The sequence below is a fragment of the Mesoplodon mirus genome, assembly GCF_964341445.2.
Source record: "Mesoplodon mirus genome assembly, chromosome: 2".
In the NCBI taxonomy this organism is placed as follows: domain Eukaryota; kingdom Metazoa; phylum Chordata; class Mammalia; order Artiodactyla; family Ziphiidae; genus Mesoplodon; species Mesoplodon mirus.
The window spans coordinates 218,594,683-218,620,269 of NC_138977.1; the positions used below are offsets into that span (position 1 = coordinate 218,594,683).

Consider the following 25,587-nt stretch of genomic DNA (forward strand, 5'->3'; position numbering starts at 1 on the left):
TTCCAGAGATCAGATTAATTGCCTACCATTTGGAAATTCAAGGTAAGGGCACCTATTTATTTTAAAAGAAAATCATATCCTCCCAGTCAGTTTGCAACCCCAGCCTAAGGTGGGGAGGCATCCCCAGCCCTGGGTAAGCCTGTTGTCAGAATCAAACAGTGTGGAAGTCACATTGGTTCCATGCTTTTCACAAACAGCCCCTGAAGTTCTAGTGTGACACTGAACTTTTTTTTCAGTGGATTATTTTAGCTGCCAGCCAGTTCTGGGATCTCTCTCCCCTGGGGTCAAGTTCAAAGAGAATTCCAATGTGATTAAGTAAACATATGCAAGTAATAGATTTATGTGCTGCTGTGCTATTCTTTGTGATGTTGGCATTGGGGGTAGGGAATTATAACAGCTCCTGGGTGCTCAGCTTATTTCCTAAGAAATTAACTCATCAGTCTCCAGTGTGGATGAAAACACTTCTTGGGACATTTGAAATTCAAAGTGAAATGCATGCATGGCTCTATCATTTGAAGAGGACAAGGGGAAGAAAGATCAGGGGGAGGCAATGGTTTGAACACGAGAGGACGAGTGAGGGGTGAGCTGATGAATCTCTGCTGTTTGTGGATGCGTGTGGTTCGTGGAGAGAAGCAGAAGCAAGTCAGGTATTTCTGTCCATCACAGCTGAGAAATTGGACTGTAAATGGAACCTGGAGCAGTGAGCTGAAACTGCCCCACGTGGGCAGTTAATGGAAACGTGGAGAGCTTTTCTCTTTTAACAAAGTACTTGAGCTATTATCTCAGCATACCCACTGCGCACAGGGACCACACAGGCGGCTGGGCTGCCCCGGTAGCTAGAGCCAAAATAAACTCCCTCTCAGCTCGGCAAGCAGATGCTCTGGTCCTGATCTGCCACTGGCAACAAATGATGTTTGGGACCCAAACCCGTCCCCGGCCACCCCTTCTTTACACCCCAGGGTACAGAGGACCTTTAGGAAAACCATTAGTCAACAGATTCATTTCACAGCCCTATCCCTATACATGCCCCCATTTAATCCTCACAACCACCCTGCGAGGAGGCTTTATCATCACTCCACCTTGCACATGTGACAATCCCATTTTACAGAGGAGAAAACTGAGGCTCAGGGAGGTTATCAAGGCAGAGTGAGGGCTGGAAATCAAGTCAGCAAAGTGAATCCTGAGCTCTTTCCATTATGCCACGGAGACAGGGCCCTCAGAATCGTGCAATACACCATGCCTCAGCCCTCACATCAAACCCAAGCAACCTCTCAGCTCAAGACTCACTGAGGATGGGGAAGTGGACCTGGCCTTGAACAGGAAAAAGAAGTGGGAGGGGGCCATATAAAAGCAAGTGGAGTCCCACTCTCATCTGAGTGAGAAGTGGCTGCATGGCCACGTCTGGGAAACCCGCATGGTGTTCATGAGAGCTTTACTGGCATCAAGGTCAAGCTGCACCTTGAGAGAACCCATTCCATGGGAAAGGGAGCCTAGGGGGAAGCTCTTGGCCCAGTCAACAGATTCGTTGGAGGGGAGACTCTGATTTCGGTGAGGGATTTGTTGTTTGCACTGGTTGGTCCCTCAGCCGGCCCCATGGATCCATGACGGAACTTTACAGAGAGCAGAGGCGGTAAGAGAAAGGGAGCGTACTGTGTGCTCATTAAGACTCAGGCTCTGAGGCCACAGGCAGACTGAACCACTGCCTGCTGCCCTCTCCTAATACCCATGTGACCTGTGTAAGTCGCTTGACTTCCCTGTGTGTATGTGGGATGAAGAAAATGAGTGAGTTTGTGATTTTCTAATTCTATCGTTCTTGTATTCTTGGCATGAAAGAAAGGAGACACGTGTAAGATAGAAGAAATCTGGTAAAAATCCTGCAGTTGAATTTGAATAGGAAGTATCAGTAAGTATTCATGACGCATTTTATCTTTAACGAAAGAAAAGAACTAGTTCTGAGATTTATTCACTGAAAAGGCCTAGAAACAATCACCAACCCAAGAGAAATAAGCATCCCTCACACCCAGATAGCGCTTTTAAAATACCACTTCCTACTGGAAGGAACCGGGGCTACTTGGAGAAACGATTGGTTCCAGAACTGGCTCAGGAAATATACAAGATGAGACTAAGCCATCAAAGGGTCATGACAAAAGACTCAAGGGTCACTGGCTCAAGTTGAGAAAATCTGAGCATCCCTAAGGGTAATAACTGCCGTGGATCGAAACACACCAAACATACTTAAATCCATGGGACCATTAATGGTGCTAAACCTAACTGGTTACCATTAGAGGATGCTAGAGGACCCATTCCTTATTTTGAAAACTGATAAAATTAAAGCAATCAAGCATTCAACCTATCTTTCCAGAAAGGACTATGCCACTGAGGAAGCAAAGAGTTGATAGAGGGACATTTCTCATTGTAGAAGTAACTGAGCTAATAAATAAAGAACAATGATAGAATTAGAATGTCCCATTCTGCAGCCCCTAATAAACTAATGGACCTAAGCATTTCTCCTCAATGGCTGCTAATATCACAGAGAGATAGAGATAGCTACAGAGACAGAGAGAGAGAATCAGACGTTAACTGCCTTCTGATAGAAGAACACAGCACCACCTATGAAGTAGTAATGACTAAAAAAAAAAACGAACTTGAATCTGATCAAGCTTCTGGATTCAACTACCAATTTATAGGAAATACAGCTGAAGAGCATGTTAAAGGACACCAAGGGGCTGCAATCAGCAAAACCCAGACTGGGGAAGCCCCACAAACAGCCTGGTTTCTTGTATGATTAAATTGCAAGAAGGAAAAAAACAGATGGAGGGGGAGACTGTAGAATAAAAGAACGACAAATTTAGAAACAAATGAACTAGTCACGATGTACGAAATTTTGCAGATCCTGATTCAAATAAGCAAACTGTTTAAAAAATTTGACATCTGGGCTTCCCTGGTGGCGCAGTGGTTGAGAGTCCGCCTGCCGATGCAGGGGATACGGGTTCGTGCCCCGGTCCGGGAGGATCCCACATGCCGCGGAGTGGCTGGGCCTGTGAGCCATGGCCACTGGGCCTGCGCGTCCGGAGCCTGTGCTCTGCAACGGGAGAGGCCACAACGGTGTGAGGCCCGCGTACCGCAAAAAAAAAAAAAAAAAAAAAAAAAAAAAAAAAATTGACATCTATGAGACAAGTGGAAATTTGAACACTGACTTGGTATTGGATGATATTAAGAAATCATTACAAATTTCTTTTAGGGGTGGTAATTCTATTTGGGTATGTCTTTTTAGAAATATCCAACGCATCCTTATCTCAGACACATACTGAAATATTTATGTGGCTCTGCAGTTGAACTCTGAATAGTGTTGGCTACTGGAAAACCTCAGAGCCCAGGCTTCAGTGGGGGTGATGATGCCAATTCTGGGGTATCCAAGAGATGGTGCCTGGTGGAAGATGGCCAATGCCTAGCGGAACCTTGGGAAGCCCATGGCGCCACCTGGTGGATGACAACTTGATCCCTAGCATGTTTAAGTTACCTCATGGGAAATGCTAGAAGACGCTGTGTGTACAGCTGGGGTAGAATCAGGTTAGTTGGGATTATTACTTGTAACATGGCTCTTCCATATGCTCAGGCTGGTAAGGTCTACAGAAATTCAGGCAGCATATTATTTACAAAAAGGTGACAATTTCTTGTACAAACCTGGAAGGGCTTTTTCTAAATACTCAAATTTCTTGGCAGTTTCCCACAAGAAAAGAGAATTCAATGGCTTCTTCTATTCAAGGTCACTTAAACCCTAGTATATTTGGGTTAAAATACACAGACCTTTCCTTTTCCTTAGAAAATTCTTCCCATATCAGTAGTGCTCAAACTTTGGAAGGCATCGGACTCACTTGTTAAAAATACAGGTTCTGGGTCATCCACCACCCCAGACCTTTATGGGTGGGTCTAGGAGAACCAGGGCCCTTAACAAACTCATAGACCTCCAGGAAAGGCTCAAAAGAAGAAGAAGAAGGAAAAGCAGACCTCCCTCTCCCCTTCCCATTTGTTCAAACTCGGGACATTCAAAGCCCCTGTGCCTCTGTCCTGTAAGGCAGGTGCTCACTCTGTGTCTCAAAGGTGCTGAAGCCTCAAGAGTGGGCCCAGATTACAGGCCCATGACCAAGGCCAGCTGATGGTCATGACGTTTCCCCGCTGTCCTGACCAGCTGATCACAGAATTTCCAAACTGCCCAGCTGCTCTATCTTCCCGTGGATCCAAGAAGAGAGAGGGACCATCTGGTAGAATGATGACTTGGGGATGGGGATGGTTGATCTCTGAGGATAGAGCAGGCCCCTTCTTTATGCCCCAGACCTTGTGCAGGAAACAGAAGACCTGGCCCCTGCCCCAAAGGGACTCAGAGTCTAATCAGCTTTACTTCATATCCTCTCCTTCATCCACCCTCCACTCCATCCTCACCTGGCCCTATCCTGGACCAGGGCTTCCTATCTCCCTTGGACCATCCCAATAATCCCTACTCCACCATCACCCACTGAAGCCCAGCCCCTGAGATCTTCCAGTGGCATTATTCAGGGTTCAATTACAGAGTCATTGTAAATATTTCAATATGGGTCTGAGATAAGGATGCATCTGATGAGGACTCTTAGTTGTTTAAAAAAAATCCATAATGGAATTCTCACTCCTGAATATAATTAACAATGATGGATTAATCTTACTCATCTTCTGAGCCTCTCACCTTTCCCAGCTGTCTTTCTTCTGTCTCACTTTCTTCCTAAAAAGAGGCAGGACCATGCTACAGCCCGTTTGAAGTCCTCTTTGGTCTCCTTTTTGCCTCCAGAATAAAGTCTAAACCTCTTGGCCTGACACCAAAGATTCCCACCACCTGGCCCCAGCTCATCCCTTCAGCCTCCTCTCCCGGTCAGCTGTCCACACCTCCTGTGCTTCAGCCACCAGAACTTAACCACCCTTCTCTGCTCACACCCCACACCATCTACCCACGGCACGTCGCTCCTGGCAGTGCCTCAGCCAGGAGCATCCTCCCCCTTCCAAGGCCCCATCACCCTTCACCACATCTTCCCTCGTGCTCCAGTTACTATGAAGTGCTCTCTCTACCCACAGCAGGTCACTTCGAACGGTACTATGACGTTTATTTCATGCTATCATGAACTCTGCATGTTGTTTCCCTCCTGGTCTAACTCTATCCCTCCCACTAGACGGAATGGCAGATCTCATTCATTCACCTCTGTCTTTCCCCCAGTGCCTGCTTCAGTGCACGTTACACAGCAGGTGCTATTTAATCCGTGTTTGTGGGCTGACAATAAACTGTCCTCTTGGGTGTTTTTATAAGAGAGCTTGTTCTCTAATAGTTCTTCAGGTGGTACCGGCACACATGCCAGCCATCACACATGCCCAGAGGGATGATCCTAGCGTTGACATGGAATCCCATGTTGAGGGCACGAAATGCCCATGCCCCAGCAAGGCAGTACTTTCTTGATATGGGGATACTTTTAACTTCAGCATCCGTTGATGGGAGACAATTGTTGTAGCCCACAGGAATCTTGCAGGCAGTGCCCAGCCAAAACAAGTTCTCCCTACTGAAATCTGAAAGGCTGAGAATCCCCTTCTGTGGCCCCGGGGGACGGCCACTGTCAGAGGAACTGCACCAGCTGCAGACCCAGCCTGGAGTGGGTTTATGCACCAGCCAAGAGGAAGTGACACCAGCACAGCAGAAGTAAACCCCCCCATGCTCATTCAGTCGGTGGGGGGCCAGACTCCGAAGCACCACACCCAATAGGGCTAGGAGATCTCTGCCCTGAATATACCCACCTTGAACCATGGAGGCTGACGGGGCCAGCCTGCCCCCCGTCACACAGCCGTAGCGGGCAGCTAGGAAGGGACCTGACCCCCTGCACTTCCTGGATTCACATCTTCCACTAATCACAGTGCAACTCCAGGTGTGGCTGACCCCATTCATTCCCCACCCCCTCCAACCAGAAGCATTTCACAGCATTCTCTCAAAAAGATCCAATTCTACAATTCTTAGTGAGATGTAGATTTTACTAACACTTTGGTGGGAAGATACATCACAGGTGAAGCTCCATAAAAACCACCTTTAAAGATTCTCTGTTGTCTGCGTATGTCCCCCCCAGCTTATCTCCTTTTGTCACTTCCCAAATTCTCCTATTGTCCTCAGCCCTGGCCTGAAACCCTATTGAGCAAAAAAGGCATTAAGCTTCTATTGTAACTGAGGTCTGTCCCTTGGTGGGGATGAGAATCCTCGCTCTCCATCCAGACACAGCTTCTTTGCTACTGATCAAATTGTTCTCCGTAAGTCCCTTCTCCCTCCCCGCCAAACAGTTTCCTTTGTGGAGGAGAGATTATGCTACTGAGAAATTAAGTTAGTCTTCACAGTGGCGCAATAAGTTGAGTTTTTTCCATCGATCAGGCACTGTGTAAGGAAGGCACTGACATGCGTGACTTCATGTAATGCCCCCAACGACCTTGAGAGGTAGGTACCCCCACTGTTAAGGTGAGAAAATTTAGTCCCAGAGAGATTGAGCAATGAGCCCAATGTCAAACAGCTAGTAAATTAATGAAAGACAAGTCAAATTTTTTTAATGAGCAAAGATTTGAATAGACATTTCTCCAAAGAAGGTATCAAGCGGCCAATAAGTACATGAAAAGATACTCAAATCATTAGCCACTGGGGAAATGCAAATCAAAACCACAGTGGGGCTTCCCTGGTGGCGCAGTGGTTGAGAGTCCGCCTGTCGACGCAGGGGACACTGGTTCGTGCTCTGGTCCGGGAGGATCCCACATGCCACGGAGCGGCTGGGCCCGTGAGCCATGGCCACTGAACCTGCGCGTCCGGAGCCTGTGCTCCGCAGCGGGAGAGGCCACAACAGTGAGGGGCCCGCGTACCGTAAAAACAAACAAACAAACAAACACAGTGAAATACCACTTCACACCCACAGCATGGCTATACTCAGAAAGACAGATAGTAAGTGTTGGCTAGGATATGGAAAAGTTGGAGCTCTCGTACGCTGCTGGTGGGAATGTAAAATGGTGCAGACACTTTGGCAAACAGTCTGGCAGTTCCTCAGAAAGATAAATATAGGGAATTCCCTGTTGGTCCAGTGGTTAGGAAGTGGTGTGGCAAAAAAAAAAAAAAAGATAAATATAGAAGTGTCATATAACTCAGCAATTCCACTCCTACATATCTATGCAAGAGAAATGAAAATATGTGTTCACTGAAAAACTGTACACAAATATTCATAGCAGCATTATTCATAATAGCCAAAAAGTAGAAACAACACAAATGTCCATCAACTGATGAATGGAAAAATAAAATATGGTATATCCGTAAATTAAATATTATTCAGGCATAGCACTGATTCGTGCTACACGATATACATGAACCTTGAAATTATTATGCTAAGTAAAAGAAGACAAACACAAAAAGCTACATATTGTATGACTCCATTTACATGAAACGTCCAGAAAAGGCAAATCCATAGGGACAGAAAGTAAATCAGTGGCTGCCTGGGGCTGGGGGAGGGGAAGCGGGAAGGGACTGCTTTGAGTGCTGAGTTATTTTTTTAAAAAACTTTTTGTCAGCACTGAACGGCACGTGGGATCTTAGTTCCTCGAACCCGCGCCCCCTGCAGTGGAAGCACAGAATCCTTTTTTTTTTTTTGATATTTATTATGTTTATTCATAATTTGATTATGCTCGGTGGGCAGCACAACTCCAGGAGCCTCCCGGAGCCTGGGGATCTGAGCTACGGTCACAGACCATGCAGGAGGCTTCATCAGGGTTGGGAGGGTGCGGGCTTTCCCTGGTGCTTTCCCACGTGCTGGTAGGGAAGGAGGAAAGGGTGCGAGCATCACCATTTCTTAAGTTCGGACTTTCTCCTTTCTACACTTCCTCCACGCCCTGTTAGTCATCATCATCATCATCCTCTGGAACAAAAGTATCATGCTCAAGCAGAGCAGCAGAGTTCTTGCTAATGAGCGTCCCGACAGAGAGAAAGGGGATCACGAGGGAGAACACACGGAGAAGGGACGAGGACATTTCACCGGTTTGGGCAAAATGGCGCCGCTGAGGGGAACGGGGACTGACCTCATGGTACCAGACTCGGAACTGACACCGCGTCCGTCGTCCGTCGGAGACCTGACCACCTTTCCTCAGGCTCAGCCGGCTCCGGAAAGCCCCAGATGCGACGGGTGCCAAGGCGAGCCAGCGGCGGACGCCGTCTCCCAGCTCCGTCCCTCGTCCGGGCACCTGGAAGCACGGAACCTGAACCACTGGACCGCCGGAGAAATCCCTGAGTGCAGAGAGTGATGCAAATGTTCTGGAATTAGACAGTGGTGATGGTCGCCCAACCTTGTAAATATAATGAAAACCACTGAATTGTGCACTTTAAAACGGTGAATACTATGGTATGTGAATTACATCTCAAAAACAAACCAACAAAACAGCTGATCAAAAGCCAGCCAAGAGTCCAGCCCAAGCCATCAGCCTCTTGGTCCCGCTCTGACACCCCTTAAAACGCCCATCGCAGCCTCACACTACCAGAGTCCCTCATGAGGAGAATCTCACACCCACATCTGCTGCTGAAGGGCAGCTGGCTTTTTGTTTTTAAAAAGGCTTCAAATGCTTGGCATTAATTAATTAATTTATTAATTTATTTATTTTTGGCTGTGTTGGGTCTTCATTTCTGTGGGAGGGCTTTCTCTAGTTGTGACAAGCAGGGGCCACTCTTCATCGCGGTACGCGGGCCTCTCACTATCGCGGCCTCTCTTGTTGCGGAGCACAGGCTCCAGACGCGCAGGCTCAGTAGTTGTGGCTCATGGGCCTAGTTGCTCCGCGGCATGTGGGATCTTCCCAGTCCAGGGCTCGAACCCGTGTCTCCTGCATTAGCAGGCAGATTCTCAACCACTACGCCACCAGGGAAGCCCCACAGCTGGCATTTTTTTACCGTGTGACTCTGGGGACAAGGCCCCACCCTTACAGCTAGCTGGACGGGGGCATGGCCTGGAACACCCCCAGCCTGGCCAGAAACCTGTGACTTCACTCCACAGGACAGCCCAGGTCAGTCAGATCTCTCTCTCCCTCCCTCTCTCTGGAGTCTGGAACCGGAGAACGAGGGACTGAAGAGGTAAGCTGTGAGAGACAGACAGAGGGGACATGGGGGGAGACCTGCACTCAGAGCAGCCCTGGGAGCTGGTGAGCAGGTGGAAGTCGGAGGAAGCTGCAAGGATGGATAAGCCAGGGAGGGCAGTCAGAAGAGAGCAGAAAGAGGCTGTCTTCTTCCTTCCCAAGGCTCTGTGGGCTCCGTGAGCCATACTCGAATTCCTGTTCTGATTCCAGTCCCTGTGGTGTCTTTACAGTAGCTACCTGTTCAAGGGAGGTCTGTTCTTTGCACTGAAAAGAGCCTGATGACACCCAGCAGGCATTTGTTGACCCAGGTTGGATAGACCAGCTCCCCCAGATTCATGGCCTTAGGGATGGGTTCTTTCGTTTACAAAGAAAACAGCAGATCTCAATGGTCTCTTCTGGAGCCCAGCCGAGACAGCATCGGGCCATCTGCCTGAGATTCCATATGTAGGACTCCAGGACCCATCTGAGATACTGGCCTCAGAAGCCCTTGCACCTGCCCCGCAACGAGAAGATAATACACAAGGTGTAGGTTTCCACAGTGCGGACCAGTTACCATCTTGGTATCATTCTTTACTTTCCTTTGTCTTCTGACTTATTTGCTATGATTTAGCCTCTGCAATCCCCTCAAGTCAACCCAGTTTTTTACAGACCAACAATTGGTGTGGAATAATAAAGATAGTCAAACTAAATATCTTATCTGGAGTGACCTTGAACTTATCAGTATTCTTCAAAGTAAGGAAAGACATTTCACATCTCACTTTTAATGAGGAAAAAAAAAACTGTTGCTGGAAGTATTTACCTTTCATCTACTGCGCTGAGAGATGGGGGAGATTTGTCGGCTTTGATCTCCACTTGTTTAATTACCGGGAAATGAAGGGCGCGTGAGCCAGCAGGATCATGAAGTCTCACTCTTGCTGCAGAAGATGGCAGCTGGGGACCCAGCAGCCTGGCATTTTATTTTCCCAGATCAAAGCTGAACCAGCACCAGGATGGAAGAAGTATCCCGATGAGATGCGCCTGAAGAAGAACCAGGTGGCAGAGACTTGACCAAAGGGGTCACTGGACCAGCATCTCCCATGGGGTCTCCCCTTCTCGCCTCCCACCCTAAGATAAGGGCACGGTGTAGTCCAGGGCCCTGTCTGGCCTGCCCGAGCCAAGTGTCTGCCCGCACACCACATGCCAGGCCCCAACTTGAGGCAAGCCCAGCACACCTGTGCACCCACGGCCTTAGTTCTGACCGTTTTCAACACACTGCTAGCACCTGACTCCACCTGTGCTGGAGTCCAGCTACAACCTCCCAGGTACAACCTCAGGTTGGTCCTCTTCTGAGCCTCACCTGCACAGCTCAGGTGAGGGAACACCATCCCAAGGAAAAGACCAGGGGACAGAAAACAAGACAAAAGCTGGCCTTCTCCGTGGGCCGCCCATGACATGGAAGCTGGAATTTGGCCTCTGGGCATGCAGGGGCTGATGGGTAGCCACGGGATGAAGGTGGGTAACACTTGGGGGCAGGGTGCACTGTCGGTTGTGATGGATATCATCCCACCGTGCTTAGCACAGGAGTTACTCCACGATGCTCATCTCTAAAATGAGGGTGTTAAATGAGACATTCTTGAAGAGCCTTCCCTCTTTAACATCATCTATCTTTATGATTCTATTTATTGAGCCTCTTCTGTAACCAGACCTCTGCTAGCTCCTCCAGAAGTCACATGGGTTGATCATGGTAGTGGTGGTGGTGATGGCAGCTGCTCACATTTACTGAGTCCTCACGATGTGCCAGGTGCACCAGGGGCTGTACAAAGATTAACTCACTTAATCTTCAGAAATCCCTATGAGGTCAATACCATTATGTATTATCCCATTTGACAGATGAGGAAACTGAGGCCAGAAAGGTTCACATAGCTGTTAAGTGACAGAGCATGCTGTCAAGATATTATACTTCCCTTACATTCCAAACAAGGAGACAAGACAAATCCACATGAAACAACGTAAGAGAAAATATGATGTAGGATTAAATTGTGCAGAACAAATGTTAAGCCCTAAAGTAGGTATCAGAAAACTCTGGCACATGGAGCAAACAGTCCACTGCCTGTTTTTGTAAATAAAGTTTTACTGAAACACAGACACACCCATTTGGGGCATACTGTCTATGGTGGCTTTCATGCTGCATTGGCAAAGCCAAGTAGTTGAAACAGAGATCACGTGGCCTAAAATAGTCACTGTCTGACCCTTGAAAGTTTGCCAACCCCCTCTCTTATGGTGACCAACTGGCTGGGTTTGCCCAGCACTGAGGGAGTTCCTGAGATGCAGGACTTTATGTTTTTAAAACCAGTAAAATCTTGGGCAGACTGGAACAAGTTGGTCACCCTACCTGCTCTACAACAGCTCAGAGGAAGGCAACATCCCTGGGAGTTGCAGAGTTGATAGAGGTGAGCCTTGATAAATGTGCAGGATTTGGATATATGGTGGGTGGGACATGGGTAGGATAGAGGGAGGAAGAACATTTGAGATAGGAGAGAGCAGCAGGAGCCTGGAGAAAAATCAGCATGAGATGCTCACCGGACAGCGAGGAGAGAGACGGGTCTCCCTGAGCAGAGAATGCCCATCAGGACGCAGAAGTTGGGCCCATTAACTGAAGACTCCACAAAGGGTAGCTCATCATCATTGGCGGCAGTGTAAACAGGTCCCATCAGCTGGACAGTGCGTAAGTATGCATCAAAATGTTAAATGTGCATGTGCTTTGACTGCCAATGCAGGAGACCCCAAATCAACACCCCACCCTGTATCCAAGCCTTCTGAAACGTGACTTTGTGGTTCTTCCCATCTTTACCTCTTAAGGTTGCATTCAGCCATGTGACTTGCTTTGGCCAATGCGATGTTAGTGGACTGGTCTCAAGCGGACACTTAAAAAAGCCCTTACTTGTTTCTGCTTTCCCTCTTCTTCTGCCTTTGCCCTGAGAACATGTCTGGGCCACAGAGCAAAGCTGAGTCACCCGAACTGTCCCAGCCAAGACCAGCTGAGGCCACCCAACCTGCAGCTGACCACAGACCTGTGAGTGAGACCAGCCAAGCCCAGAACAGCCCAGTCAAGCACCACCTAAATTGCCAACCCCCAGACTCAAGAGCAAGATAAATGCTTATTGTTTTAAGCTACTAAGTTTGAGGTAGTTCATTGCACAGCATTATTATGCAACTAGATAAATGACCCTGCCTAATCCTTTTTAAAGAAATTATCCTAAGGAGGTAATCCAATAAAGATGCAAAGATGCATGAATAAGGATGTCCCTTACAGTGTTATTTACAATAGTTAAAAAACAGAAAACTTCTTTTGGAAAGATCTAAGTGCTCAGTAATGGTGGATTGGTTTTCAAAAATTAAATCCATACAATGGAATATCATTAGCCATTAGAAAAGGCAATATATATCAATATTTATTGACATGGAAAGATGTCTACTTCATGTTAAATGAAAGAGTAGATGGAAAAACAGGTTTTAAGGTAGGATCTATTGTTTTTGTTGAATATGAGAGAGAAGGAGGGAGGGATGGAGGGAGAGATCCATGCATCAAAATATTAACAGTGGGGGCTTCCCTGGTGGCGCAGTGGTTGAGAGTCCGCCTGCCGATGCAGGGGACATGGGTTCGTGCCCCGGTCCGGGAGGATCCCGCGTGCCGCGGAGCGGCTGGGCCTGTGAGCCATGGCTGCTGGGCCTGCGCGTCTGGAGCCTGCGCTCCGCAGCGGGAGAGGCCACAACAGTGGGAGGCCCGCGTACAGCAAAAAAAAAAAAAAAAAAAAAAAAAAAAAAAATATATATATATATATATATATATATATATATATATATAAACAGTGATTATCTTGAAGTAGTTGGATTTTTTTACTTCTTTATCCTATTCTGTATTGTATGAATTTGTAAAATGATAATGTATTATCCTTACAGACAGAAAAGAAAATGTCACCAAGAGAACGTTTCTCTCTCTATATATATAAAAACATGGCTTTCTAGTCCGTAGTAAACCTCTGCCCTCTGAACCAACTCCACTTACTACTGACTCTGGAATGAAATCTGACTGACCTTGAAGTTGCCCTTCTTGCTGACCCAGGAGACTAGAATCCACGTTGGGAGATTGAGGGGGGAGCACCACGCCCCAATGAGGCTTTCTGTGGAGATGCCGAGGAAAAGTTTTCCCTTCCAACCATCTGCAAAGAAATTACCCATGAAACCAACTCCAGCCATGCTTTTAAAAACTCCTTGCATCCAAGTCGTAATATTTCTGGAGTGAGATCTACTTTACAATATTTTATTAACTGCAGTGTTGCGACTAGAAGTCCTTTGTAGCTGGTCTCAGGGGCCTTCCTGGGACGTTGCACTTAATGAGGTTTATAATTCAATATAACTACATCTGCATCTTTAATTATGCCTAACATTTAATATTCATTGCTCCTCTTGAATTGGAAGAGCTAAAATTAGGTCTGCTGTAGTTTAATCTGATAATAAACATCCATGACATTTAGAGCAAAAATGTACTCATTTCATTAGAGTGGCCGACACATTTACCATTTGCCTGAACTGAACAAATACTCTCAACAGTCCTTCCAACTGTAACAGAGAGCATTGTTTTAAACTATCCCCTGTAGACTCCTGGAATTCTAGAGCTGACAAGGACCTTGTAGGTTAAGTAGTCTAACAGCACTATTTTTCAGTGGAGGGCGCTGAGGCCCAGAGAGCCTAAGTCATTTGTCCAACGCCACACAGCAAGTTAGCAGATAGAGGATATTGCAGGAAATAAGTCCAAGGATTCTTTTTTTTTTTTTTTTTAATTTAATTTTATTTTTTTGCTTTATAACAAATTTAATCAGTTATACATATACATATGTTTCCATATCCATTCCCTTTTGCGTCTCCCTCCCACCCTCCCTATCCCACCCCTCCAGGCAGTCACAAAGTATCGAGCTGATCTCCCTGTGCTATGCGGCTGCTTCCCACTAGCTATCTACCTCACGTTTGGTAGTGTATATATGTCCATGCCGCTCTTTCACTTTGTCACAGCTTACCCTTCCCCCTCCCCATATCCTCAAGTCCATTCTCTAGTAGGTCTGTGTCTTTATTCCTGTCTTACCCCTATGTTCTTCATGACATTTTTTTTTCTTAAATTCCATATATATGTGTTAGCATACAGTATTTGTCTTTCTCTTTCTGACTTACTTCACTCTGTATGACAGACTCTAGGTCTATCCACCTCATTACAAATAGCTCAATTTCATTTCTTTTTATGGCTGAGTAATATTCCATTGTATATATGTGCCACATCTTCTTTATCCATTCATCCGATGATGGACACTTAGGTTGTATCCATCTCCGGGCTATTGTAAATAGGGCTGCTATGAACATTTTGGTACATGTCTCTTTTTGAATTATGGTTTCCTCAGGGTATATGCCCAGTAGTGGGATTGCTGGGTCATATGGTAGTTCTATTTGTAGTTTTTTAAGGAACCTCCATACCGTTCTCCATAGCGGCTGTACCAATTCACATTCCCACCAGCAGTGCAAGAGTGTTCCCTTTTTTCCACACCCTCTCCAGCATTTATTGTTTCTAGATTTTTTGATGATGGCCATTCTGACTGGTGTGAGATGATATCTCATGGTAGTTTTGATTTGCATTTCTCTAATGAGTAAAGATGTTGAGCATCCTTTCATGTGTTTGTTGGCAGTCTGTATATCTTCTGTGGAGAAATGTCTATTTAGGTCTTCTGCCCATTTTTGGATTGGGTTGTTTGTTTTTTTGTTATTGAGCTGCATGAGCTGCTTATAAATTTTGGAGATTAATCCTTTGTCAGTTGCTTCATTTGCAAATATTTTCTCCCATTCTGAGGGTTGTCTTTTGGTCTTGTTTATGGTTTCCTTTGCTGTGCAAAAGCTTTGAAGTTTCATTAGGTCCCATGTGTTTATTTTTGTCTTTATTTCCATTTCTCTAGGAGGTGGGTCCCAAAGGATCTTGCTGTGATTTATGTCATAGAGTGTTCTGCCTATGTGTTCCTCTAAGAGTTTGATAGTGTCTGGCCTTACATTTAGGTCTTTAATCCATTTTGAGGTTATTTTTGTGTATGGTGTTAGGGAGTGATCTAATCTCATACTTTTACATGTCCCTATCCAGTTTTCCCAGCACCACTTATTGAAGAGACTGTCCTTTCTCCACTGTACATTCCTGCCTCCTTTATCAAAGATAAGGTGACCATATGTCCGTGGGTTTAACTCTGGGCTTTCTATCCTGTTCCATTGATCTATCTTTCTGTTTTTGTGCCAGTACCATACTGTCTTGATTACTGTAGCTTTGTAGTATAGTCTGAAGTCAGGGAGCCTGATTCCTCCAGCTCCATTTTTCGTTCTCAAGATTGCTTTGGCTATTCGGGGTCTTTTGTGTTTCCATACAAATTGTGAAAGTTTTTGTTCTAGTTCTGTGAAAAATGCCAGTGGTAGTTTGATAGGGATTGCATTGAACCTGTAGATCGCTTTGGGTAGTAGAGTCATTTTCACAATGTTGATTCTTCCAATCCAAGAACATGGTACATCTCTCCATCTATTTGTATCATCTTTAATTTCTTTCATCAGTGTCTTATAATTTTCTGCATACAGGTCTTTTGTCTCCTTAGGTAGGTTTATTCCTAGATATTTTATTCTTTTTGTTGCAATGGTAAATGGGAGTGTTTCCTTGATTTCACTTTCAGATTTTTCATCATCAGTATATAGGAATGCCAGAGATTTCTGTGCATTAATTTTGTATCCTGCAACTTTACCAAATTCATTGATTAACTCTAGTAGTTTTCTGGTAGCATCTTTAGGATTCTCTATGTATAGTATCATGTCATCCGCAAATAGTGACAGCTTTACTTCTTCTTTTCCAATTTGGATTCCTTTTATTTCCTTTTCTTCTCTGATTGCTGTGGCTAAAACTTCCAAAACTAGGTTGACTAAGAGTGGTGAGAGTGGGCAACCTTGTCTTGTTCCTGATCTTAGTGGAAATGGTTTCAGTTTTTCACCATTGAGGACGATGCTGGCTGTGGGTTTGTCATATATGGCCTTTATTATGTTGAGGAAAGTTCCCTCTATGCCTACTTTCTGCAGGGTTTTTATCATAAATGGGTGTTGAATTTTGTCGAAAGCTTTCTCTGCATCTATTGAGATGATCATATGGTTTTTCTCCTTCAATTTGTTAATATGGTGTATCACGTTGATTGATTTGCGTATATTGAAGAATCCTTGCATTCCTGGAATAAACCCCACTTGATCATGGTGTATGATCCTTTTAATGTGCTGTTGGATTCTGTTTGCTAGTATTTTGTTGAGGATTTTTGCATCTATGTTCATCAGTGATATTGGCCTGTAGTTTTCTTTCTTTGTGACATCCTTGTCTGGTTTTGGTATCAAGGTGATGGTGGCCTCGTAGAATGAATTTGGGAGTGTTCCTCCCTCTGCTATATTTTGGAAGAGTTTCAGAAGGATGGGTGTTAGCTCTTCTCTAAATGCTTGATAGAATTCGCCTGTGAAGCCATCTGGTCCTGGGCTTTTGTTTGTTGGAAGATTTTTTATCACAGTTTCAATTTCAGTGCTTGTGACTGGTCTGTTCATATTTTCTATTTCTTCCTGATTCAGTCTTGGCAGGTTGTGCATTTCTAAGAATTTGTCCATTTCTTCCAGGTTGTCCATTTTATTGGCATAGAGTTGCTTATAGTAATCTCTCATGATCTTTTGTATTTCTGCAGTGTCAGTTGTTACTTCTCCTTTTTCATTTCTAATTCTATTGATTTGAGTCTTCTCCCTTTTTTTCTTGATGAGTCTGGCTAATGGTTTATCAATTTTGTTTATCTTCTCAAAGAACCAGCTTTTAGTTTTATTGATCTTTGCTATCGTTTCCTTCATTTCTTTTTCATTTATTTCTGATCTGATTTTTATGATTTCTTTCCTTCTGCTAACTTTGGGATGTTTTTGTTCTTCTTTCTCTAATTGCTTTAGGTGCAAGGTTAGGTTGTTTATTCGAGATGTTTCCTGTTTCTTAAGGTGGGATTGTATTGCTATAAACTTCCCTCTTAGAACTGCTTTTGCTGCATCCCATAGGTTTTGGGTCGTCGTGTCTCCATTGTCATTTGTTTCTAGGTATTTTTTAATTTCCTCTTTGATTTCTTCAGTGATCACTTCGTTATTAAGTAGTGTATTGTTTAGCCTCCATGTGTTTGTATTTTTTACAGCTCTTTTCCTGTAATTGATATCTAGTCTCATAGCATTGTGGTCGGAAAAGATACTTGATACAATTTCAATTTTCTTAAATTTACCAAGGCTTGATTTGTGACCCAAGATATGATCTATCCTGGAGAATGTTCCATGAGCACTTGAGAAAAATGTGTATTCTGTTGTTTTTGGATGGAATGTCCTATAAATATCAATTAAGTCCATCTTGTTTAATGTATCATTTAAAGCTTGTGTTTCCTTATTTGCTTTCATTTTGGATGATCTGTCCATTGGTGAAAGTGGGGTGTTAAAGTCCCCTACTATGAGTGTGTTACTGTCGATTTCTCCTTTTATGGCTGTTAGTATTTTCCTTATGTATTGAGGTGCTCCTATGTTGGGTACATAAATATTTACAATTGTTATATCTTCTTCTTGGATCGATCCCTTGATCATTATGTAGTGTCCTTCTTTATCTCTTCTAGTAGTCTTTATTTTAAAGTCTATTTTGTCTGATATGAGAATTGCTACTCCAGCTTTCTTTTGGTTTCCATTTGCATGGAATATCTTTTTCCATCCCCTTACTTTCAGTCTGTATGTGTCTCTAGGTCTGAAGTGGGTCTCTTGTAGACAGCATATATATGGGTCTTGTTTTTGTATCCATTCAGCCACTCTGTGTCTTTTGGTGGGAGCATTTAGTCCATTTACATTTAAGGTAATTATCGATATGTATGTTCCTATTCCCATTTTCTTAATTGTTTGGGGTTCGTTATTGTAGGTCTTTTCCTTCTGTTGTGTTTCTTGCCTAGAGAAGTTCCTTTAGCATTTGTTGTAAAGCTGGTTTGGTGGTGCTGAACTCTCTCAGCTTTTGCTTGTCTGTAAAGGTTTTAATTTCTCCATCAAATCTGAATGAGATCCTTGCTGGGTAGAGTAATCTTGGTTGCAGGTTTTTCTCCTTCATCACTTTAATTATGTCCTGCCACTCCCTTCTGGCTTGTAGAGTTTCTGCTGAGAGATCAGCTGTTATCCTGATGGGGATTCCCTTGTGTGTTATTTGTTGTTTTTGCCTTGCTGCTTTTAATATGATCTCTTTGTGTTTAATTTTTGACAGTTTGAGTAATATGTGTCTTGGCGTATTTCTCCTTGGATTTATTCTGTATGGGACTCTCTGTGCCTCCTGGACTTGATTAACTATTTCCTTTCCCATATTAGGGAAGTTTTCAACTATAATCTCTTCAAATATTTTCTCAGTCCCTTTCTTTTTCTCTTCTTCTTCTGGAACCCCTATAATTCGAATGTTGGTGTGTTTAATGTTGTCCCAGAGGTCTCTGAGACTGTCCTCTGTTCTTTTCATTCTTTTTTCTTTATTTTGCTCTGCAGCAGTTATTTCCACTATTTTATCTTCCACCTCACTTATCCGTTCTTCTGCCTCAGTTATTCTGCTATTGATCCCGTCTAGAGTATTTTTTATTTCATGTATTGTGTTTTTAATCGATGCTTGATTCATCTTTAGTTCTTCTAGGTCCTTGTTAACTGTTTCTTGCATTTTGTCTATTCTATTTCCAAGATTTTGGATCTGGGAAATAGAATCTTGGATCATCTTTACCATCATTATTCTGAATTCTTTTTCAGGTAGAGTGCCTATTACCTCTTCATTTGTTAGGTCTGGTGGGTTTTTATCTTGCTCCTTCTCCTGCTGTGTGTTTTTCTGTCTTCTCATTTTGCTTATGTTACTGTGTTTGGGGTCTCCTTTTTGCAGGCTGCAGGTTCGTAGTTCCTGTTGTTTTTGGTGTCTGTCCCCAGTGGCTAAGGTTGGTTTAGTGGGATGTGTAGGCTTCCTGGTAGAGGGGACTAGTGCCTGTGTTCTGGTGGATGAGGCTGGATCTTGTCTTTCTGGTGGGCAGGTCCACGTCTGGTGGTGTGTTTTGGGGTGTCTGTGGACTTTTTATGATTTTAGGCCACCTCTCTGCTAATGGGTGGCGTTGTGTTCCTGTCTTGCTAGTTGTTTGGCTTAGGGTGTCCAGCACTGTAGCTTGCTGGTCGTTGAGTGAAGCTGGGTGCTGGTGTTGAGATGGAGATCTCTGGAAGATTTTCGCCGTTTGATATTATGTGGAGCTGGGAGGTCTCTTGTGGACCAGTGTCCTGAAGTTGGCTCTCCCACCTCAGAGGCACAGCACTGACTCCGGGCTCCTCAATTTGGGATGATGTGTTGTCTATTCATGTATTCCACAGATGCAGGGTACATCAAGTTGATTGTGGAGCTTTAATCCGCTGCTTCTGAGGCTGCTGGGAGAGGTTTCCCTTTCTCTTCTTTGTTCTCACAGCTCCTGGGTCTCAGCTTTGGATTTGGCCCCGCCTCTGCGTGTAGGTCGCCGGAGGGCGTCTGTTCTTCGCTCAGGCAGGACAGGGTTAAAGGAGCAGCCTCTTCGGGGACTCTGGCTCACTCAGGCCGGGAGGGAGGGAGGGGCACGGAGTGCGGGGCGAGCCTGCAGCGGCAGAGGCCGGCGTGACGTTGCACCAGCCCGAGGCGCGCCGTGCGTTCTCCCAGGGAAGCCGCCCCTGGATCCCGGGACCCCGGCAGTGGCGGGCTGCACAGGCTCCCGGAAGGGCGGTGTGGGCAGTGACCTGCGCTCGCACACAGGCTTCTTGGCGGCGGCAGCAGCAGCCCCAGCGTCCCACGCCTGTCACTGGGCTCCGCGCTTTCAGTCGCGACTCGCGCCCGTCTGTGGAGCCCCTTTAAGCAGCGCTCTTAATCCCCTCTCCTCGCGCACCAGGAAACCAAGAGGGAAGAAAAAGTCTCTTGCCTCTTCGGCAGCTCCAGAGTTTTCCCGGACTCCCTCCCGGCTAGCTGTGGCACATTAGCCCCCTTCAGGCTGAGTTCTCGCCGCCAGCCCCAGTCCTCTCCCTGCGCTCTGACCGAAGCCCGCGCCTCAGCTCCCAGTGCCGACTGCCCCGGCGGGCGAGCAGACAAGCCTCTCGGGCTGGTGAGTGCCGCTCGGCACCGATCCTCTGTGCGGGAATCTCTCCGCTTTGCCCTACCCAGGTACGTGGGGAGTTTCTTGCCTTTTGGGAGGTCTGGGGTCTTCTGCCAGCGTTCAGTAGGTGTTCTGTAGGAGTTGTTCCACGTGTAGCTGTATTTCTGGTGTATCCGTGGGGAGGAAGGTGATCTCCGCGTCTTACTCTTCCGCCATCTTGAAGTGCTCACCCAAGGATTCTTGAATCACTGCCCAGTGGTCTGTTTGTCATTCCTCTATTGCCACCCTGGCATATATGGCGAAAGTAGGACATAATTTTTTGTTGACATCCCTCTGAGCAACCACCACCTCCGTTTTTTTTATGGAATCCAGACAAAATGTCATTCAAGTACCTGTATTGAGCATCATGCCCCAATCCCAAATTCAAAGCAATAACAAATGAAATATAAAAAGAGAAAATTAAAAAGACACACCCTCATTAAAAACAAAATAAATATCTCCAAGGACCAAAACTCAAGAAAATAAAACATTAAATGAACTGAAGGTTGGAGCTATTTGGCTGCAGGTCTAGAAGGTGGCAGAGGTGGTTAGGAGTTTAGTTCCACTGAAAACCAAAAATGCCCCATTTAAGACCAAGGATGAGACTCAGGCTCTTAGATTTAAGCTGGGACAGAGGCTAATAAAATAAGGAATGATACAGTTAGACAATCTCAATTTGGCAAGCATCATAGTAATAATTAATAATAATAATTCAGGCAAGAATCATTAGCGGATGCTAAAACTTGTGGATAAAAATTTGAGAATAAACAAAATATTTACAAAGTCTCAAAGACTTCCCCACAAAATGCTAATTACTTACAAAGGGGAAAATATTAACTATGAAAGTGGAGAAGTCTCGCGGACACCAGCCGGACCAAGTGATCAAAGTTCACATCAGCAGCAGTGGTACAAAGAAGGACACAGTGCCACTTTTTTGGACTCTTTTCACTTCTCCAGTCTTCATATTTTGCCCTTAACTCATTCTCATCTGTAAACCCCTCTGCTCTCTCCTTCTGCACTATCTTGAACCATCATCTCTTAGTAGGCAGGGATTGGTCTGCTTAATTTATCTGGAAGGAGCTGGTCAAGAGACAGATGTTCCTGATTCCTCACATGTGCACCTTAAAAGGGCTTTTACACCCAATACCTCATTGACCCTCACGGTCTGAAAATTAAGTAAAACATATTTTTCTCCCATTAAAAAAAAATGTGGGGCTTCCCTGGTGGCGCAGTGGTTGAGAGTCCACCTGCCAAAAAAAAAAAAAAGTGAAAAACAGGCTCAGAGAGGTTAAGCCACTTGCCCAAAATCACACAGCTAGCAAGTGGTTGAGCCCACGTCTCCTGTCTCCAGTGATAAGATGCTACAGTCGACGTGGTGGTTGACTCCCCAATACCCATACCCCTCCCCCACTGTGTGGCCACAGTTCTGTTTCAGGGACTGACGCTGCCTCCAGGTGGGCCCCATTTAGTCAATGCAAACCCAACGAAAACGAAATCCCATCTCCCTTCTTCAGCAGCTGGAGCAAGAGCTCAGGCCTGAGCTGATCAGCATATGCCATTCCCCTTGGCCTGGGGAACAGTTCTAGCCAATGAGACACGATAAGAAGTCTGCTAGGGCTTCATGTCTTATGCTTCCTTACTTTTAAGAACAAGACTAGGAAGCTTCTCTCTCTTCCTAAAATAAATGGGGAAGAAGATAGCCCAGCTTGCTGCTGGCAGCGATCCTACAAAGAAGGGAACCAGCCCTAGAACAAAACTGACACTGTGGATGGCGGAAGAGAGAGGTAGAAAGGACCAAGCATCCGTGATGACCTTCTGAAGTGCAATGCCAGACGACCCTGGAAGCTACGTTAAGTTGGTTCATCTGTTCATTGCAATCAAAAGCACCCTACTGGGTGCAGGCCCCCTCTCCCCTGAGGCAGCCCAGCAACGGGGAGCCCAGCAGCCCAAGTGTCCCATTGAGCTCCAAGGTAATAATGACACCTGCTTCGCCAGCCCCCATACACCCCTGCTGTCCTCAAGTGGCTGTTTGTTGACATCGCTTCTCTTGAGCTCTTTAAACTTCACAAGGAAGGCAGTTCTATAGTGCTGTGAGCTGTCTGTCTGAGAAGCAGCCCTAGTGCTAAGGCAGGATGAAGATTCGTCTGTTCCCAGTACCCACCACCCCTCTCTCCTCCCCCACAAAGAGCAGCTTTCCTCTGGAATCCATGCACGTGCTGTTTATTTCTAACTGCACCAGCAGGTCCCAACCCTGTTGCTTGCTGCTTCTAGTTATTCACTTGGAGTCAGAGCTGCTGGGAAGTCAAAACTAGCTTTATTCTACCAGCATGAAAAGGAAATGCAGAAGCAGTCTTTTGGCTTCACAGGGGTAAGGAGCTGGGATTTTTCTCCTCTTCCTGTGAACACCAGGGCTCATGCTTACATGGGTCTATGATTACACAGCCATTTGGAAATTCTGTGAATTGGAAGCAGCACTGTCACTGACTCCCTACAAAGAAGAGGCAGCAGGAGAAGTCCTCCAGAGGAGGGACGTAGGGGCAGCCATCTGGTTGGAAGCCACCGCATTTACATAAGTTGTCTCTTCACTTGAGGTGGTGAGCAGTCTGTAAGGGAGGGGGTGTTAATGACCAAAGCCATGCTTGACACCATGTACTAACCAAGGTTTTTATTTAATTTTTTATTTTCTGTATTTTATAATGCTTTGACATCTTGGGGCCTTGCTGATCTTGGAGAGACTGACCCTCCCAGGGCTGACTAATTCCTAAAGACAGCAAACAACTTGCCTTCCGTATGCTATTCCTATGCAAACCAACCAATCCAAAGCCCATAAATCCACCTCCTCCTTTATCTAGCTTTCTAATACCATGTTAATATTTCCCCTGCCCTAAATCACCACCAGGCCAGGTGCCAGACATACAGAGACCACCCTTATCGCCCAGAGCCCACTGACGTTATTCAAACTATACAACCCTAAACTTGCTCAAACTTGCCTACCCTGCCCATGCATTCCTTCCCATGGAAACCTCAGTAAAGGCTCGGACCATGCTCTCCCTTCACTCCTTCACTCCTGGCCCACCCAGGTGCTTCCCCATGTGGCCCTGCAGGGCACTGTGTGACCCCTTCTTTGGGGAACTCTGTGTAATAAACTCTTCTTTTGAGGCAATTGTTTCCGTGTCTGTCATCTTGCCACATCTGATTAAGCCAGATCAGCTAGTAAGAGAAAGATAGCATGATTGTACATAATGCCTATCACACTGCAAAGTAGGAATTAATAGCTCCATTTTCCATGTGAGAAAAGTGAAGCTCAGATGGTTGAGTAACTTGCTGATGTTGGTTAACAGAGAATATTGATCATGAGCTAAGGGTGCAGCAGTCGACTTCTTTTTATAGAGATATAGGAAATTTTAAAGATATTGATATTTGGTGGGAGAATTGAGTACTATTCATCAAAATTAAAATGTTTTATTTTAGGACTTCCTTGGTGGTCCAGTGGGCAGTACTCCACGCTCCCAATGCAGGGGGCCCGCGTTTGATCCCTGGCCAGGGAACTAAATCCCACATGCATGCCACAACTAAGAGGTCCACATGCTGCAACTGAGAGGTCCGCATGCTGCAACTAACATGCCGCAACGAAGATCCCACTTGCTACAGCTGAGACCCGGTGCAGCCAAATTAAATAAATATTTTTTTTAAAAATGTTTTATTTTAGGAGGGAAATTTATTAGACTTAGTTAATGGAAATGAAATATGTTACATGAGTCCATTCAGAGGGGTTACTGGGGAAAGCTGACAGAATAACTCGGAGGAACTGGCTGGCATTACTCCATCAAATCTCCTGGGCTTTTTGTTTACATTCTTACAACCTCGAGTGGAGGTGAGCCAAGTTGGAATACAGCCAGTAGAGCAGAGGGTCCAGCTGAGATTGAACTTGGCCGCCCCTCTCCAGGGTATCCCAGTGACAAAACATGCTGCCCCCAGCATGTTAGTGATACAATAAGGAAAGCCACATGCAAGAAGTAAACAGTCATTAGGGGAAGAGCAACACGTGGTCTTACTGCTACTCAAATCTCGTCTGGGGACCAGCAGCCTTGGCATCACCCAAGACGTTAGAAATGCGGCATCTCGGACCCCATCCCAGACTCGCCAAACCAGAATCTGCAAGTTAACAAGATCGCCAGATGATTCACATGCACATTACAGTTCGGGAAGTTCTAGTCTTTATAGTTCCACACTTGCGAATGGGGGACATTGGGGAAATGATTAGGATGTGGATGAAGGATGAGATCAGAGATGGACCTAAGCTGTAACTGAAAGGGCTTGTACTGAGCCTGTGTGCTTGGTGCCTCTTTGGTGCCACAGACCTGATACAGCTCCTACTGCTTTCATGGTTAGGTTATCAGGGTATTACCAAGTCAGCCTGGATAATCTTTTGTCATGGGGGTGGAGGGGGGCTTGTACACTCTTGTACACTGTAGGATGTTTAGCAGCATCCTTGGCCTCTATCCACTAGATGCCAGTAGCATTCTCCAGTTCCATCCCAAACCCCCTTGTGACAACCAAAATTGTCTCCAGGCACTGGCAAACATTCCAGGGCAAGTGGAGGGGAAGGGGTGTGGATGTAAAATCTCCCCCTTCCATTGAGAACCACTGAGTTAAATAAAGCATTCTTATGAATTCATGTTGCCTCACCTGTTCTACCTGGGACCATCAGTATAGGAAAGGACTGGGAGATGGTGGAATTTGTTTTTGTGGTCAGGGTGAATCCGCTGCTGCAACTGCCTTCCATCTCTCTGCTGCCACGAAGGAGAGGAAAGCCTCCAAAGGGATGGAAAGAAGGCCAACAATAATTCAGAGGGAAGCCAGGATAAAAAGTCAGCCTAACTGGCTTCTAATGTTGTTTCCCTCGCTCCATATCACCTTGCGTTGAGGGTGTGGAAAGTGCTATGGATCATGAGCTGTGAGCTGTTAAGTTCTAATGCCAGCCCAGGTCCCACTGGCTATATGCCCTCGGATGAGTCACTTCCCCTCCATGGGCCACAGTTTCCTCCTCTGGGTTGGCCAAGGGAGTTCCCTTCCATTCCAGTCATTCAATGAAGATCTTAGAAATGATAAAAATCATGTGTGTCAAGTTCACAAGGCTGAATTCCCGTTTGGGAAATAGAGGTACAGATAAAGTTGAGTTTGTTGATTGTTGACTCCTAGCTAGGCT

General features: G+C 45.5%; 1 pseudogene across 1 annotated transcript in view; it reads right to left on the minus strand.

The window, feature by feature from the left end:
* Positions 1–7,920: 7,920 nt before the first annotated feature.
* Positions 7,921–25,587, minus strand: part of LOC309816367 — a 140,731-nt pseudogene continuing 123,064 nt past the window's right edge. The window contains exon 3 of the transcript in view: positions 7,921–8,367. The product of the transcript in view is annotated as an uncharacterized misc_RNA (transcript). The remainder of the gene's footprint in view (positions 8,368–25,587) is intronic.